This window comes from Polypterus senegalus, chromosome 7, assembly GCF_016835505.1.
Source record: "Polypterus senegalus isolate Bchr_013 chromosome 7, ASM1683550v1, whole genome shotgun sequence".
Taxonomy (NCBI): domain Eukaryota; kingdom Metazoa; phylum Chordata; class Cladistia; order Polypteriformes; family Polypteridae; genus Polypterus; species Polypterus senegalus.
The window spans coordinates 155,883,754-155,898,885 of NC_053160.1; the positions used below are offsets into that span (position 1 = coordinate 155,883,754).

The 15,132-nt window shown below is 40.0% G+C and overlaps 1 long non-coding RNA gene across 1 annotated transcript in view; it reads right to left on the minus strand.

Annotated features, from left to right (window-relative positions):
- Positions 1 to 12,452: 12,452 nt before the first annotated feature.
- Positions 12,453 to 15,132, minus strand: part of LOC120532930 — a 40,097-nt gene continuing 37,417 nt past the window's right edge. Inside the window, exon 4 of the long non-coding RNA XR_005634411.1 lies at positions 12,453 to 14,807. This is a non-coding gene — a long non-coding RNA (uncharacterized LOC120532930). The remainder of the gene's footprint in view (positions 14,808 to 15,132) is intronic.

A 15,132-nucleotide genomic window follows, 5' to 3' on the forward strand; every position in this document is an offset into this window, starting at 1 on the left:
CATTTCTGGTCAGTTTCATGAAGGTTGCTGGGTTTAGGATTTAGTAACAAATGGTGGCCAGTGATACGTCATACAAAAGGAGAAAAAAGTAATGCACTGTTTGTAACACACTATACAAAACAATGCAATTTATTTTTGTATAGCCCAAAATCACACAAAAAGTGCCGCAATGGACTTTAACAGGCCCTGCCTCTTGACAGCCCCCCAGCCTTGACTGTCTAAGAAGACAAGGAAAAACTCCCAAAGAAAACCCTTGTAGGGAAAAAATGGAAGAAACTTTGGGAAAGGTAGTTCAAAGAGAGACCCCTTTCCAGGTAGGTTAGGCGTGCAGTGGGTATCAAAAAGAAGGGGGTCAATACAATACAATACAATACAATACACAGAACAGAACACAAATAATCCTCAATACAGTATAAAAATAAAAATTTTACAAGTACAGAGCAGAATTTAACAGTAGATGGTATCCCATAATATGATTTGGATTTGTTCAGAGTCCTGGGGACCTCAGCCATCAAGCTGCCTCCCCCATTTGGCCATTCCACAGCTGAAACAGCACTGGGCCAGCCAATCCGATGAAAGGACCCCTCTACCCCACGATTCCTGTGATCCTCCATCAGGGATGACTTTACCTTAGCCAGGCAACATCTTGGCAGGTGGGCCGTGGCACCAAGTGCCACATTTGAGAACACAGAAGAGAAACAGAATAGGTGAGGGTTAGTATCCAATTATAACTATCATGTTACTTATGTTTTAGTGTTAATGACTAACAACAGAGATGCAGTCTGTACAGTTAATCAGCAGCTCTAGTCAGGATATGCTAAACTGAAGTAGTGAGTCTTCAGCCGGGATTTAAAGGCTGAGACCAATGGGGCATCTCTTATAGTAGCAGGAAGACCATTCCACAGTTTAGGGGCCCTGTAACTAAAAGCTCGACCTCCCTCTGTTATTTTATTAATCCTTGGAATCATAAGCAGACCGGCATCTTGAGATCTTAATGTGTGCTCAGGTTTGTAAGTCGTGATAAGTTCAGACTAGTAAGCCGGACCTTGGCCATTTAATACTTTATATGTTAAAAGGAGGATTTTGAAATCTGCCCTAAACTTAACCGGGAGCCAGTGTAAGGATTTAAGAACTGGGGTTATGTGTTTGTATTTTCTTGTTCTTGTAATAATTCTTGCAGCAGCATTTTAGATTAACTGAAGGCTGTATAAAGAACAGTTTGAACATCCAGTGAACACCGCATTGCAGTACTCAATCCTACTAGAAATAAATGCATGAATTAATTTCTCAGAATCCTGTTTATTTAGAAAGCGCCTTAATTTCCCAACATTTTTAAGATGGAAGAAACATGATTTGGACCATTTTGTACTATGCACTTTAAATGACATGCTAGAATCAAAGATAACTCCTAGATTGCGGGCTGATTCAGTAAAATTAATGGTGATTTCAGCTGAGTTAAATGATGACAAAATATTGTTGTGATCAGCGTCATTCCCTCCAACAATTAACATCTCTGTGTTTAAAGACAAGTAGTTCTCATCCATCCACTCCTTTAATTCACTAACACAACTAATTAAAGATAACATCGGAGAAACTTCATTTGATCTAAATGAAAGGTATAAATGGGTGTCATCTGCATACGTGTGAAAATTAACATTATGTTTCCTAATGAGAGATGCCAGTGGAAGCATGTAAAGTGAAAACAATGAAGGTCCCAGTACTGAGCCCTGCGGGACACCATATCCCACTTCTGTGTATAATGATGGAGTACTGTCAGCACATTTCTGTACATATTGGAATCGATTTGATAAATAAGAACTAAACCAAGCTAGCACTACATTTTATAAAAAGTAAGTATGTGACGTATTTTTTTTTCCAAGTATTGGGTAATGCAAATAAGGTACTTCTAAAAGTATTGTTCCCAACACTGTACAGGAACGGCCTAAAGTGGCTAAGCCAGAGTCCAGATCTCAGTTCAGTTGAGGCTGCACGTGAAAATGGCCATTCAATCACAATCACCCTGAACAGTTTTACAAAGAACAATGGGGGGAAAAAATGGAGTGTCCAGGTGTGCAAAGCTGATAGAGACCTGAGGACACAGAATCTAGGCTGTCATGGCTTGCAAAGGAGCATCTACTAAATACTGACTTGAAGAAGGTGAATACTTGCACAATCAGTTATGTTGTGTTTTATAATTGTAACTAATACACATCACTTTGCAGAGATCTGTCTCTGATATTAAAGAGTTATTATTCAAGAGTCAAATTAAATCGACAGATTCAATGTTTTATGACAGCTAAATGTGAAAACGTCCAAATGGTGAATACTTTTACAGGTACTGTCAGTGCCGGTCAAAGCCCATTCGGAGCCTTAGGCAGGGGGTGGACAGACATCGGCCCTTATTGTCCATAATGGGTAGTCACTATTATTAGACTTCATTGACCTGGTTCTCCTCAGAGTCTGGAGCATGCATCCTTTCAGTAGCACAAATGGCAGCCCTAGGTGTATGGAGCGTGAGGGCTTTTATTTTCATAAACGGTGTCCAGTGGGTAACAGCACTCCCTTTGTATCATCAGAGTTTGACATCTGGTTCACCCTTGGTGGCCGGAACGGTCATCATCAATGGCACCCCTCAGATGACTACATCCTAGGCAGCCGCCTGTGTGGCTTGGACACTAATATAACTCTTAGTAGTAGAATTGGTTTAATTGCTCATTTCTTGACTTTTTCTATTGCTTCTATGTTTTTTATTTTGCAATTGCTTCACTAGTATAAATTTTAATAAAAATATAAGTGTCTGTGTGGCCATCCAGTTACTATGTCTCCACCATTCCAAAAGATGGCACATCACAAAACATTTTTAGACATAAAATGCATCGCATTTGTAATTCCAACAGATGGTGCATCACAAACATTAGCACTGCTTTTATGAATCCCACACCAAATGACATATAACAGAGTCATATGCACCGCATGGTGCACTGCAGACGTTAACGATGAGGTTGATTACTTAGATTTTAACCCGTCGTAGATGGATAGCACAGCTAATATTACATACTATGAAAAATATCTCAAATTCTACTGCATATTCAGACAGAAGAACTAAAAATGATGTGGACAAAAATCCCATATCAGCCCAGATGCTATGTGGCAAAGTACAATTTGTTTTTTGTCTCTTCCTTGGGCAGGCCTTAAGAAGAAGACTTTTTTCAAGTGTAACCTCACAATTACAGCCTGGGTAGGTTCATGGCTGCTGAATTGTTGTCAGGTTGCCATTTTTGGGGAATAGAAACATTACAGAGGAAAACTGGGCTGCTCCAAGGTGTGGAGACACAGCATGGGGAAAAGCCAAGAGCGGCTACACCTTGAATGTAATTACAGTAACAATTACGAGAAAATGCACATAAAAAAAATCATCAAAGTAGTGAGAAATCAGGATAACATGAACAAATACAAAGGAAACGTAAATGCAAGCAGATGTGAATTTGAAGGGTTTAAATGGGGACACCAATAGAAATCCATTAAGACTACACTTATAACAAACAATAGTAAAATAAGCTCCACTTAGTTTTAAATATCAGGAACCAGTTTTTAAAAAGTCCTCCTGGGGATCTTCAAGTTCTGACTCGATGTTGGAGCAGCTGTGCCGGCGGAATGAAACTGACAAGTGGTAATGGGCTGAACAGACCGGCTTCTCATCGATAACGTCTTATCTGGAATTTACAGAGGTAGCAAGAAAAGAAAAATAGAAATTGACAGAATAAAAAAAATAAAAACTCATGCTTGGTTGACTTCTTTGATAAAGATAATTGGGAGGAAACGCATCCAAGTTGGCAGGGTTACAAATATATTTTGATTCCCACTTCTTTTACAATATGACAAACATCTTATTCATACAGAAAAAAATCCATAAATCTAACAGGACACTTCATTGGAAAGGTGTGAGGAGTTCAAAAGATTTCTGGGTTCCTTCTTCTCCACCCCCCTCTCCGTAAAAACAAAAAATGAAGTACAAATGTCAGGATTTACGAGGTGAGAGGCTGTATAGTAGTGACCTGAGCACATGAAACAGGTCAAAATTTAATGACGACTTTAAAGATGGCTATCATGGGGCAGCATTACTGGAGCTCATTTGAAGCTGATGGACTCATGGCCTAGGAGACGCTACGTTTTCCGTGTTTCTCCATCAGCTTGATGGACAAAGCAATTCCAGAATAGAAATTAAAGTCCAAGTTCATGGCAGGCTTGCCAGTTCAGTCATTTCTGCAAAAGGATGAAGGTCCAAGTCTTTAGAGTCCTGGTGCTTCCTTTTTTGCTATATGGTTGCGAGACATGGACACCATCCAGTGACCTGAGACGAAGACTGGACTCCTATGGTACTGTGTCTCTCCGGAAAATCCTTGGGTACCTATGGTTTGAATTTGTGTTGAATGAGCGGTTGCTCACAGAGTGCTGAATGTGGGATATTATCCACATTGAGAAGGAGCGTTGGTTACGACACTAAAGCCATGTGGCGCAAATGTCCCAGGCCCGACCTGAACTGTTGTTCTTTGAAGGAGTTTCATGTAACATTTTGAAGAGGCACAGGATGGAGACTATCAGTGGACTGCGATTTTCAGGTCTCTCCAGAGATGTTTGATTAGCTTCAAGTGCAGCCTCTGATCGGGCAACTTAAGGAGTTTACGCTTCATGTCTTTGGCCTGTTGGAAGGTGAACCTTTGGTCCAGCATGAGGTCCAAACACAGCTGTAACCCTAACCCATGATACCTATCATGTTCATTTTCTCATTTCTGTCAATATCTAAATTCTATGAAAAGCAGTTTAGAAACCCTGGAAGGGGCATTGGCTGTGATTTCTGTCTATTCACATCACATGTACCAACTCTACCCAAGAATATTGTTTGCTTCAGCTCTGCCGTCTTTTATTACCGTATTGAGCTTTTGTCAGTTTTTTGTATTTTTTTTTAAAGAAAATAAACCAAGAATAGTGTTATAGATTTACAGCGTCAGTATTGTTACTTGTACAGAGTACAGTGAATTTCTTACTACTGTGTGTTATTCAACATGCAACACATCGCCGTGTTTCGTGAGTATAATTGCTTTACCTTGAAACCCTTAAATAACTTTGATAGCTGCCTTTGCCCAAAGTGATTTAACAGTCGCTGCAGTGGGCTGGCGCCCTGCCCGGGGTTTGTTTCCTGCCTGGTGCCCTGTGTTAGCTGGGATTGGCTCCAGCAGACACCCGTGACCCTGTAGTTAGGATATAGCGGGTTGGATAATGGATGGATTTAACAGTCGGTTGGGAGCAGGTACAAACCACCTCAGGATCCCAAGTTAGGACCCAAGTGCAGCCGTGTAACACCTCCACACCACACTAGTTTCAATGGAGTGGAGCATTGTGACGTTTTTGACAGTGCCTGGAGTGCCAATCCTGCCACCAACCCCTGAGTTCTCCCTGTAAGTTGGCGGACATGCTTTGCTCAAGGGCCCAATGGTGAGTGGAATCACTTCTGGCCTTTACGGGATTCGTACCGGCAGATCCTTAACCTCAGAACCACCACTCTGCCCAAAGAAGATTAGGAGGCATTGCAATTATTGCATCCAGTGGCTTCAGAAAGTAGTGTATTCAGACCCTGTCACACTTTGCTATTGTAAGTGCCAGTATGGACGACCTGGCATGCCAACTGAGATGGAGAGTGAAGCTTTACCAGGCTGGGAGGCCACAATGGATGGACAAAGTCATGGGAGAAGCACCCAGCTGAGATGGAAAGCAGTCAAAGCACATCCTATCCCAGTCAGGGCAGCGGCACTACAGTTGATGGACTGGTACAGTGTATTCCCCCAGTACAGGAGAGGGCAGTTTCTCAAGTCAGGTCCCAGTTTGGTCATCCGCAGGGAATCATGGAACTTGTAGTCTGGAGGAACAATCCTGCTGAGGTCCTGGGAGCACTGTCAAGAGAAGTCATCCCTACTTTGGACCTGTAATACTCTCAGGTCTTGTATAAAAGGAACTGTCTCACGCCCAGACAAAGCTCACCAGAAGGAGCAAAAGAAGATGGAGGGGATCGCTTATCTGAACTTGGTTGTGGTATTTAGACTTTACTTATTGGCTAAGGTATTGTGGGAAATACAGAAACCTTTATTTGAACCAGGAACTGTGTTGCGTTCGATTGTAACTGGGGTTTGGGGCTCAGTGGTGTCCACTGCTGGTTATACTATGTTGCAGCCTTGTGCTAAAATCACTTAAGTTAGTTTTTTCCCCACATCAAGGAACACTCAATACCCCAGAATGACACAGCAAAAACTTGAATTTAGGACTTTTTGCTAATTTATTAAAAATAAAAACCTAAAATATCACATTGACACAGTTATTCGGACCCTTGACTCAGTATTTTGTTGTAGCCTCTTTGACAGCAATTCCAGCCTGGAGATGTTGAGTCAGACGTGATAAGTTTTGCACACCTGAACGTGTGGATTTTCTGCCGCTATCCTCTGCAGATCCTCTCAAGATCTGTCAGGCTGGATGGAGACCATCAGTGGACTCCAGAGATGTTTGCTTGGATTCAAGTGCAGGCTCTTCCTGGGCAACTTAAGGAAATTCCCAGAGTTGTCCCTAAGTCAATTCTGTGTTGTCTTTGCTTTGTGCTTAGGGTCTTTGACCTGTTGGAAGGTGAACCTTTGTCCCAGTTTGAGTTCCAGAGCACTCTGAAGCAAGTGTTCATTAAAGATAGCCCTGCTCTTTTCAGCTTTCCCTCACCCCTGATTGGTCTGCCAGTCCCTGACTTCACTGGAATGATATTGTGCAGGTGATGAGCACTGCCTGATTTCCTCCAGATGTGACACTTGGAATTGAAACCAAACAGTTCAGTCTTTTTTCTCATAGTTTTGAGAGTCCTTTAGGTGCCTTTTTTCAAACTCCAAGTGGGCTTTCATGTTGTCTGGCCATGAAGCCCATATTTGTGCCGTGTTTCAGTGCTGGTTGTCCTTCAGGAAGTTTCTCCCATCTTCACACAGGTTTTCTGGAGCACAGACAGAGTGACCATCAGGTTTCTGGTCACATCTCATATCAAAGCCCTCCTCCCCCGACTGCTCAGTTTCACCTCTAGGGAAAATCGTGGTTGTTCCAAACTTAATCTGTTTAATAATTAGGAGGGTCATGGGAACCTTCAGTGCTGCAGAAATCTTTTTAGCCTTCCCCAGACCTGTGCCTACACTCTTAAAAATGACGGTTCTTTAATAGCACTTTAAAATTCTTTATTGGGTTGTGTGGCTCCGTGTATAACTATTGCTTGACAAAGCACCATTGCATTCTGGGATGGCTTCTCTGCATATGGAGTTTGTTCTTTGTGCTCAGACAAAGTTCTAATATGTAGAAAAACAAACTGAAATATTTAGTGTATGGTGGGCTAACTAGCAGGACACTAGCAGATTAAGAAAAGCTGAACTTAGCCTGTGTTACTGGACGTACCATATGTAGGAATAGTCAGTACTAATAATCAGTACTTATTGGTATTTCATAAATCTTTTCATGGTTATTTACTGTATGGAGACTGTTACACATCTAAGTGAATACATAGCTCTTTATGGAACCTTCATGAAGATGGGTCTTTTAGGAACCAAAAATGGTTCTCCTATGGCATCGTTCTTTAGAGCCACTCTGGCAGCTTTATTTTTAAGAGTGCAGACAGAATCCCTACAGGCAGTTCCTTCGACCTCATGACTTGCTTTTTGCTTTGATACACGTTGTCAGCTGTGAACCTTCTATTGACCCGTGTGTCTGTCTTTCCTAATTGTGTCCAATGAACTGATCTGACCACAGGTGGATTCCAAACAAGGTGCCGAAACATCTCAATGTTGATCAGTAGAATGGGATGCACTTGAGCCAAACTTCAACTGTCATAGCAACGGATCTGAATACTTGTGCCAATGTGATATTTCAGGTTTTTATTTTTAATAAATTTGCAAAACTTCCTAAAATCCTGCTTTTCACTTTGTCATAGTGAGATACTAAGTATTGCTTGATGACAGAAATAATTAATTTTAATGATTAAATCATAAGGCTGCATTACAGAGCTTTAGAAGAGCTATAGAACTTATAGAAGTATTACAAACAGACCTCAAAGTGAATAACATTACAAGGTCCAGAAAACTTACCATTCAAGTCCTGACTAGTTAAAAAAATTAAAAACTAAAAAGAAAAAGAAAAAAACATGTTCTGGGTCGTGCAGACAACCACAAGCACCTTCTCGGTTTTCTTGTCAAGAGGAGGATCACCACAAGAACTGCATGAAAGATGACTTGGGGAGAGGTGGAGCCTTGTATTAGAAAGGCATCTAATCTGTATGTTCTCCTCCATGCTGGGACACCTCTAACCTAAAGAGGATGAGGAGCATTCACAGGCACTGCATCTGCCCAGCAAGATGCTTTAGAAAGAGGCCCAGACCAGTCTTCAATAGTCTAACAACTAATTACACTGGATGGGCTGAAGGCCCATACTGGATGGATAACAGATGTGATTACTCTCTCTCAAGTCTGGGCACCTCTTACTATGAGATGAAAGACACTCAGTTGCAGACCTAACATTGCCCACCAAGTCACATTTAAGAAGAGCCTTAGACCAGAACACAAGACTCTAAGTAAAAGGGACCCCAGAAGGCTCAGCAGTGTCACAGGGATGATGTGAGTGTTTTTTCTCTGTAGTCTGCACATCTCTTACTTTGAGGAGGAAGAACATCAGCAGCAGAATTGACTCCGTCTACTACGGCACTGCTCTGGACCAAAGTGATCTGCGTTCTGACAATTAAGTTAAACAGAACATGCAGAGGGGCGGAGCCACATTTCATAAGGTTAATTGATCTGTCAGTGCGCTCCCAAGGATGAGGGAAAGGAGATTAAGCTACAGACCTGAGTCCACCTGCTTAAGTTGCCCTGAAAAAAATGCCAGAGTCTGAAAACTAAATTAAATTGAAAAATATAAATCCAGGAGCCATGTTTGAGAAGCGTGACTAATCTATTTTACTCTGCCAAGTCTGGACACTTCTTACTAAGAAGTGGAAGAGAATCATCTGCCCATCGAGACACCTTAGAAAAAGAGTTGCATTCTGGTAAGACATGAGGAAGTAGGGACTGACACCTGCTTGAAAGAGAGTGAGTGAGGCAGAGAGAAAGGTGGTCCAGTCAGTGGATGCTGCATTTGTATGTGGTTCTCGCCCAAGACCTTCAGAATAACCGGACTGTTTATATTTCTCTTTGTTAGTTACTTAGTCCTTTTTATAGGAAAGAAATTTCACATTCCTTGAAATGCAAGTTCATAACAGCATCTGAATTGCAGTTCTTTTTACATAAGTAACATGCAGCTGTTCAAGAATGGCATCAGAAAATCGGAAGATGATGACACTGACATGACTGACACAAAACTTCCACAAGTGTGTGTCAATGTGCAATGCTGACATTAGACAGAGGGTTGTACTGTGTACACAAGACATTGCAGAGTTCCTAGATGGGCCAATCTGATGCCCTTGTCCTATATTTATGTGTATTCAAATCCAGTAGGGTTTAAATAAATACAAGAGGGTGTCCATCTGTTGTGTAGCTTCCCTGGACCATTTTCACTATATATTTAATTTTTATTTACTATATTTCTTGTTCTTTTTATTTTGAATATTATGATACCATCATCAAGGCAGCATTTTGGAATTTCTTCTAACATAATTGCTTATAATTTGTTGAATCTTTGCATATGAGAAGGACCTTGGAGTAGGAATGGACATGTCCCTATCTACAACCAGACAGCGTACAGAAGCCATCAAGAGGGCTAACAGGATGTTAGGATATATTAAATTTAGATTAGATTAGATAAACTTTATTAATCCCAAAGGGAAATTCACATGTATACAGCAGCAGAAACATAAAAATAGCGATAAAGACTCACTGGAGAAATAATACAGCCAATCAATTCATATGTAAATAAAAATAAATCAATGTGCATTGTTCAGACATTTCAAAATTAACTTAACGAGTTCCATGGGAGGAACCACTGAAATGCCTGATAGCAGCAGACAGAAAAGAACCCCAGAGGCACTTCTTAGCACACTGTGGTACAATGAGCCTGTGGCTAAAAGAGCTCCAAGAGACGGGAAGGGAATGGGGGGGATTTTTCATGATGGCATCTACTTTTGCCACCATTCTCTTTTCCACAATAGTTTCCAGTGTGTCCAGGGATCGCCATGTGATGGTGCAGGCTTTCCAATAAGTGTATTCAGGCATTGTTCTTCTTTTGAGCTCAAGTTTCTTCCCCAGGAGACCACAGCATAGAATACCACACTGGCTACTCTGGACTGATAGAACATTTCCAATAGTGCACACATCAAAAGACCCGAGTCTCCTTACCAAGTTCAGTCTGCTCTGGCCCTTATACAGCACCACTGTGTTGACAGACCACTCCAGTTTGTCGTTTATATGGACCCCTAGGTACTTATAGCTCTGCACCAATTCCACGCCCCTCGCCTGAATGGTGACAGATCTCAGATGCTCCTTGGCACACTTAAAGCCCACCAACAGCTCTTTTGTCATGCTGATGTTGAGTTGCAAGTTGCTGTCCCTGTGCCACAAGGCAAAGTCCTCCATAACTTTCCTGTAATCTCTGACTCGGTTCCATTATTAATGTAGCTTATAATGGGACAAGCTATCTAAAAATTTCTGTAGATGGCAAGTGCTGATTTTGTACTGGAAATCTGTTATATAGAGGGTGAAGACAGGAGAGTTCCCTGCTGTGCTTCAATATTACACACCACCACTTCTGGCACACAGTCTCTCTGCCTCACAAATTACTGTCTGTTGGTCAGGTAGCCTATGATCAAGAATATTGTGGGGGCTTCAAGAAGCAAAGCCTTGAGCTTTGTACCCAGTCAATAAGGCAGAATGATGTTAAAAGCACTAGAAAAGTCACAGACCATTATCCTGACTGGGGTACCAGCTTTGTCCAAGTGGGAGTAGACACTGTGAATCGTGGAGATGACAGCATCCACCACAGCTATATGTGTCTGATAGGCAAACTGCAGAGGATCAAGATGTTCTGGAACCAGAGGTCTTCATGATGTATGAAGTAAGAGCAATTAGTCTGAAGTCCTTGGGATCACTGGAATTACCTTTCTTTGGCACTGGGACCACAAACTATGTTTCCACAGCTGGAGAACCTTTTGCAAATTCTGGAAAGGGAGAGCAGGTGTTTTCGGACCCCAACAAGCTGGCTGTTTATCTGGGTGTGAGGTGCCTGCGAGATTTCTGACCAGTCAGCCAGTTCACACAGACAAGTGCCCATCGCCAAATACCCTACGGTTGTTAAAACCTGTAATGGACCAGAGATTATGTAATTTGTGCCTGATGGTCTGTGTAATGCAGGCTTCAATTCAGCATAAAACTCCAAGAGGATACCTCTAGCAAATTTAAATTAGATTATAAGCCATTGAGTCAAAAAATGATTGCAATCTCTGATAGCCTCCCATTGGCGGTATCCTTCAAAAAGGCTAATACTGTCATGGCCAGTTATGCCCTACAGCACACAACACTCCCTTTTTAGAGATGAAAGACAAGCTACATACTTACACAATTAACATTAGTATATTAGGCATTGTTGCCAGCACTGAAGATGTATGGACAGAACATGTTAGTTATCTGATATAAACAGTTTCAAGAACATTGGAATACAACATGGAAAAGAGACGTTGTGTCCACTTTGCTAAAATACCAACACTAAAAACTCTGTATAGGACTTACGGAGAGTCGAAACTTGCAGTAATGTTAAGCCAATTTTCAAGTCACATTTGTGTTGTGTAAACCTCAACCTTTGTGTTAGGAATGGCTTATACAAGTTTCCAAGCGTAAAGCATGTTTTATATACAAGGGCTCAGGACTTTAAGGACATTCAAAAATCAAAATGATATTATTTTTGGAGAAATGAAGTGGATAGGATTGGTGAGATTTGTTGGGCTGAATGACCTATTCTTGTCCAGATTTTTCTAATGTTCTAATGAGCATGATCATTCTCTTTATGGTTGCTTTGCTTGTTGCTGGTTACACAATCCACATGATATGCTGTGTTATTACGCTTCACCTGTAGAAGATGGCATAGCATAGCCGTAATTATCGTAGTGTTGGCTCTTTTCTGAAATGAAAACACACTTTGCTACAGGGTGAGTTGGTAGAAACAAAACCCAGGTTTGTGTTACATGGCTTCAGGTTTATTTTATGTTGACTACATTCTTGCCTTGTGCAGTTTGGTTTTTCTGGTTATCCGACTGGTACTTTTGCATTCCCAGACACAATTTTTAAAATTCTAAACCGCCAATCACTTTTAGTCTTCTGGAATGTTGGGTATCATGTCTGAGATGTTCCTTACATTTTTTGCAAATAAGAAACACCACACTGTTTATGAAAAAAGGAAACAAAGAAACGTTTAACTATTAAGTAGGCGCTTGCATATTTATTGAAATACTACTAAAATAGCCAAAATACATCAGGATACTTATAGTGCATTATTAAAGATCACGTTATTACAAAAGCTTGCATTATCAACCATATACATCTGCAGGTACAGAATATCTCAACATATAAATGCTGGAACTGCCTAATACTGTCACTGGCTATGTACAACACAGCTGGCATTCCTAGTCTAACATAACAGGAGACAATCTTAAAGAAATAAGATTAAACCCAAAAAAGTGCATGCATTAGTTTAAGTAATAAGCTTAGTTCAACACAAGTTGTAAGATTGCACTGTAAAGGAAGATCTAAGAATAGTTAAGCTACAGTGGGCTTTCAGACCACAACATCAAAGCTGTAGATGGCATGAATGAAAAGGGAAGCAAGACAAAACTGCTTATACTGTGTACATTAACTTACTGTTTAAAATTAATCTGCAAACTATATTAAAATTATTCATTGTTTTCTTTGTACTGTATATGATTAAAATAAGTCACACTTACTGGTACGAACTACTGTAAATGTTTTAGTAAAGCACTTGCACTGAATATCCCAAGATTATATAAATCGAATAATAAAGAAAAATGAAAATAGACTGAAAGAAATGAATCTATTGTCATTCCGGTAAATTATTTAGAAACATGGACACAAGTGTGTAAGAGATCAGGGGTGTTGTATCAGTTTGTAACACAAGATGATTTCATCAATCTGTCTTTATTATAAAAACAGTAGGAAAAAAAATATAGATCTACCTATGAAGTTTCACTTAATTATAAAATAGTTCTGCTCAGTTATACAATTTTGCATTACAGTATGCAGCTCTCTGCTACATAATATTCCAAACATATATATTAATAGTGGTTAAAAAATACATGAATTGCATTGTATCAGTCATTCTTTAAATAAAGCTCAGGATTGCAATTATATGAGACTACAAAATGATGCCGGATGGGTTAAAACTGATATTTTTTTGAAGCAGAAGGTCTGAAATTTCTAATTATCTTTCCCAGAGACACGAGTAAGTTCTATTATCAAAGAACGAAGATTTAAAAAAAAAAAAAGTTGCTGCATTTGATGCTATTAGATGCTAAAACTCCTCATAAAAAATCCAATCGCAATTCACATTACGTTTTTCTAAGTAAAAATTTAAAGTGCTGAGCTTGGGGATTTATGTGATAAGGGAAAAAAAATAAAAAATAAAAAGCTTGAGGGGACACTCACAAATATTTCAATGCACACGGCCACTGTCCAGTTTTGCATTTGGAGGGATAATCATTAAGTTGCAGTTTTGTGATGCTCCCTTTCCTAGAAGTCTTGGGCAAAATACCTTTTTTATTTGATAAAGGACCATCTGCATCTCTGCATTTTAACCTGTAGTCAATAAAAGCCACACAGAAGACAACAAGAAAAACAAGTCAGTCCAGACCAAGTAACAACAACCAGACGACAAAGCACCAACACCTTCTTAGAATATGGAAAAAATAACCCATCAGAGCTACTTTACCAAGGAGCATATTGAAAGTCCAAAATAGCACCATTCATCAGTGTCTCAAATCCGTGGCAGCATCTCAATCACTTACCACAAGGAAACAATGCATTTCTACATCTATATCTATACATTAAAATAGACATGGTTAACGTATGGGGTTATACAAGCAAAATTAAGGAAAAAAAAAGCCAAAATTCTAACTAATAAGCTAATAATGGCTAAGTGAAAAGTGGGGACTCTCAGCCTCAGTAGAACACTGGTAGACTATAATATAAAAGTGCAGTAAAAAAAAAAAAAAAAAAAGTGAAAAATAAAGAAACACCAGGTTTAACATCATGTCGTGGAAAAGCGGAAGACATGCTGCTACAAGCCGAAACAGGCCACGGGGCCCACCTGTAGTGTTGTAAACATGGACTCACAACGTGGAGATTGTATTGTTGTAGCTCAGAACTGTCAGAATTTGTCTTCATTTGTGTTTAGACCGGTCTTGCTATTAAAAAAAAAAGGGGAAAAAAAAAAAGGAAATCAAAAACAACTGTCAGCAAGGCTCAGAGTCCCTAACAGGCCTAAAACATTATTTAAAAAAAAGACTACAAACAAAAAGAGAAACAAAAAAAGATCCCATATTATTTGTTATGGTCTTATCTACATCCACACACCAAATTAACACAAATGGAAGATACGTGATTAAAAGAGGTAATCGTTTTTTTTTTTTTGTATATTTTTTTTTTGTTTTTGAGTATGCAAAGCATCTTCAGCCTTCTCCAGGAGAAAGGAAGGAAGTTCTTGTCTTCTTGCTCCCCTTGGGTCCAGCTAAGGAGGGAAGCCTCAAAACATCCCTGGTGATGAAAGAAAAGGAAGAGAGCGTGCAGTTAGCAGGAAGGTTTGTGACAGCTGGTGAATGCTCATATGTGAGCTTTAACGCAAATGATCAACTGACAAACTCTTAAAGGAGAAAAGACGGATCATGACAGGTAACGCTGACAGGTAACCTTTTTGGTCAGACTCGTTTTGGTATTCCTGAAGTTTCTTTCTGTTCCAGAGTTCTTCCCTGAACCACTTATTTATAAAATGACTATACATGCTGAGTGTCTAAAATTATAGAACCTAATGATTGAAGGTTTATTACTAATTGACATCAGGGTGTGCATTAAAATGACAAGA